The following is a 4,040-nucleotide window of genomic DNA, read 5'->3' as shown; positions in this document are numbered from 1 at the left end:
ATTGTGTGTGTGAGAGAGTTGTATGTGAGTGTGTGTGAGTGTCTGAGAGTGTATTGTGTGAGTGTGTGTGTGAGTGTGTGTGAGATTGTGTGTGTGTGTGAGAGTGTGTATGTGTGTGAATGTGTGTGTGAGAGAGTGTGTGTGTGAGTGTGAGAGTGTGTGTGTGTGAGATTATGCGTGAGTGTGTGTGAATGTGTGTGTATGTGTTTGAGTGTGTGAGTGTGTGTGTGAATGTATGTGTGTGAGTGTGTGTGTGAGTGTGTGTGTGAGTGTGTGAGATTGTGTGTGTGAGAGAGTTGTGTGTGAGTGTGTGAGAGTGTATTGTGTGTGTGAGAGTGTGTGTGAATGTGTGTGTGTGAGATTGTGAGTGTGTGAGAGTGTGTGTGTGAGAGTGTGTGTGTATGTGTGAGATTGTGTGTGTGAATGTGTGTGTGAGAGAGTGTGTGTGAGTGTGAGAGTGTGTGAGATTGTGTGTGTGTGTGAATGTGTGTGTGAGAGTGTATGTGTTTGAGTGTGTGTGTGTGTGTGAGTGTATGTGTGTGAGTGTGTGAGTGTGTGTGTGTGTGTGTGTGTGTGTGAGTGCATGTGTGTGAGTGTGTGTGTGTGTCAATGCTAGGAACTGAACTCTGATTCTCTGCAAAAGCAGCAGGTGCTCTAACACTGTAATCTCTTCATCCTTTGCATTTTAAAGAAGAGAACTGGGATTGTGACAGGTTATTCTAATGGTTTACAGCAGTGAGCCAGCTGATGTAACTGTGACATTGCTCCATGAATCCTGCAGAGGACATGTATAACCAGGCCCACACTGGTGTGTGCTCAGGATGCTAGCTTCACATGGTGACAGGAAGGGTGTTCCCAGCCTTGACCACATTCTGCCTCTGTTCAGTCTCTACCGCCTTCAGTCAGGTAGTGCACCTCATAGGTGACCAACCTATACAATTCCAGAACACAGTGAAGAGTTAAGACAAAAGAAGACAGCTTCCTTGTGTTTTTATTTGTAAGTAAAACTACATATGATGGCCCAGAGGGCTAGAGCACATCAGAGAATATGTATTAGTCACCTCAACAGAACCTCAGCATATGAATACCCAGACTGGCTAGTTCCAATGACAATGTAACAAGAGGGCTCATGTGTTTTCCAGGGTGTGTGCTGTGTTCTTGTGTGTGGCTAAGGGCACATTGAGGCATAGCCTGTCTTAACTCCAATGCACCAATTTGGTCCCACCAAACCCCACTGGGTTGAGAATAAAAGGAGGTACAAAAAAACTGCTTCTGCCTCCTCACCCTCCTCCCTCTTCCCCTCCTTCCCCCTCTTCCCCCCTCCCACCTCTTCCTCCTTTGTCCCCTCCTCCCCCCTCCCATCTTCCCCATCTTCCCACTCTTCATCCTCTTCCCCCTCTCCCCCCTCCTCTTTTGCAGCCATAGACCTGACTCAGGAGTTAAGAGCACTTGGTGCTCTTTCGGAGGACTGGAGTTCAGTTCCCAGCACCATGTCAGGGAAACTGTAATTCTAGCTGTCTGGGATCCAATGCCCTTTCTGGCCTCTCTGGGTACCTATCCACAAATAAGATAAATATCTTTTTTAAATTTCTTTATACAGGGTCTCACTATGTAGGTCTGGCTGGTTTGGAACTCAATATGTAGACCAGATAGCCTTGGTGATGGTAAAATCAGAGATTTTTCTGTCTCCGCCTCCCAAGTGCCAGGACTAGAGACACATGCCACCACACACAGCATAGAAAAATACAGCTTCATTTTTTCCCCTTGGTACAATAAACTAGGATTTATCCCCCTAAAAATTAGTTCAGCCTGAAGATAGTTAGGAAGGTGGCAAGCTCCATTATACTTGTCATATGGTTTGACATGACACAGTAAGCCTCCCTCCTCCTCCTTTTCTTTACTCCTCTCCTTCTCCCTCCCTTCCTTCCAGACGTGGTAGCTCAAGCTGTCTTCAAACTCGCTATGTGCCCCGTGTCTGCACGCAGCCTGGTGACCCTCTGTCCCTGCCAGGGAAGTATCCCTCACACAGTCCTCTGTGTCTACACAAATGTCAGAACCACTCTGAGGACACAGCTGGTCACCGGGTTCTTAGCCCAACCCTTGGTTCCTAATAAGGGGCAAGGTACAGGGTGCAGGGGCACAGACTGTCTCGGTGTAGTGGCCAGTGGTGAGTCTTGTGTGTGCATCTTGCATTAGGCTGGGCTCTGTGGCACTGATGTGAGCCACTTGGGATCCTCACTGGTGAATGGACTGGTTGTGGGGATCAGGCTAGACGCCGTGTCCTGAGCAGCCTGGCCTGCTGGGCCTGGAAGGGAGGCTGTAGCTCCACCAGTTCCCATCCCACAGACTGCTCACAGGAGGCGGGAACTCCATGCAGCCTTCTCCAAGGTTCTGGACCATCCCTGGGTGAAATAAGCACCTTTTCTAGGAAGAGCACTTATTATCCTCTTGAAGACTCGACCTTCCTCATGCAGCTCCCTGCATCTGTCTCTTCCTATTCCCAGGACTCGTCCACCAAGAGAGACTAGCCCATGAGTGAAGCACACACTGGTGAGGGACAGCTGATTTGTCCCTGAGGAAGCCCACCAACTGTCGTTCCCAAGTCTCATCTGAGGCCAGATTGCCTTCCATCATTGTGGGAGAGTTTAGTCAGGTCCTCCTGGCCCTGGCAGGACCTGGGACCTCAGGTGGACAAGGGAAGACCAGTTCCTTGCTGCCTCACCTCTCCCTGGGACAGATTTTCCTGCCCCAGGCTTCCCAGCCCCGCCCCACTAACTTCCTCTCCTGTCCAGCTCAGGTCTCCCAGTTCTACATAATACTTAACAATCAGACCACGGCCAGTGTTGCCCTCCATGGTGGTTGCTTTGAAAAGGAACACTGACCCAATTCTGGCTCAGAAACGAGGAGGGAAGAGAGCGGTCCCTGTGGTCCGCAGAATTCTAGGAACACTGGGACCGGTGTGTTCCCCTCCGGGGTGTTAAACACTCAGTCTTTGGGGCTCGTGACATGTAGTTTCTGAGAGGAAATGGACCCAAAGACAGCAAACCAAATCATTGGAACCCAAAACTTCCTGAGAGAGTAGCTCATAGGCTTGAGAAGCTGTGAGTTGCCAGAACCACCATGGTCTGTCTCTCGGCCCCACCTGTCATCGTCAGACGGAACCTATGCAAAGGTCTGCTCCACTTGTCTGGAAGTCCAGTCTTCCACTTGAGACACGACTCATCTCTGCTTCTTCCAAATCTACATGAAGTACGTCAGATGTAAAAGGACAGACATGGGACATCCATCTCACCTGGCATGGGCAGACCAAGTCTGGAGAGATGCAGTGTGCCCAGGGCACGGAGAGGAAAGGGATTCGTTGCTTAAAAGTACCAGGGTTCTGAGAGAGACACTGGAGACATTCTAACTAGACATACAAGGTGGGTTCCCCAGGACACACACCTCCAGAACACAGCAGTGACCTCAGGTGTGCCCAAGGCCTGGCACTCCTTTGTCACTTGGCTCACAGTCCTTTGCAGACTTGATTATGAATGTCATTCAGGTTTGTTTGTTTAGGTTTCATAAAGCCTAGATTAGCCTCAAACTTGCTACCAGCTGATTGCCACCATACTTCCCATAGTGTTGATATTTTACACACACACACACACACACCAATAATAAAAATAATAATTCAAAGAAGGGAACCCTATCATAGATTTCTTTTTAAAAAAGATTTATTTTATGTATATGAGTACACTGTCACTCTCAGACACACCAGAAGAGGGCATTGGATACGGTTGCAGGGAATTGAACTCAGGACCTCTGGAAAAGCACTCAGTGCTCTTAACCACTGAGCCATCTTTCCAGCCCCCCATCACAGATTTCTACAACTTCTGAGGGTTTTGTCATTTGTTAATGGTTCCAGATTTTTTGTTTTGTTTTGTTTTAATCTTTTAAAAATATTATGAGCCAGGCAGTGGTGGAACACGCCTCTAATCCCAGCACTTGGGAGGCAGAGGCAGATGGATTTTTGAGTTCAAGGCCAGCCTGGTCTACAGAGT

Source organism: Mastomys coucha, unplaced genomic scaffold (assembly GCF_008632895.1).
Source record: "Mastomys coucha isolate ucsf_1 unplaced genomic scaffold, UCSF_Mcou_1 pScaffold22, whole genome shotgun sequence".
Taxonomy (NCBI): domain Eukaryota; kingdom Metazoa; phylum Chordata; class Mammalia; order Rodentia; family Muridae; genus Mastomys; species Mastomys coucha.
The sequence above is the reverse complement of the archived record's forward strand: the minus strand, read 5'-3'. Positions refer to the sequence as shown.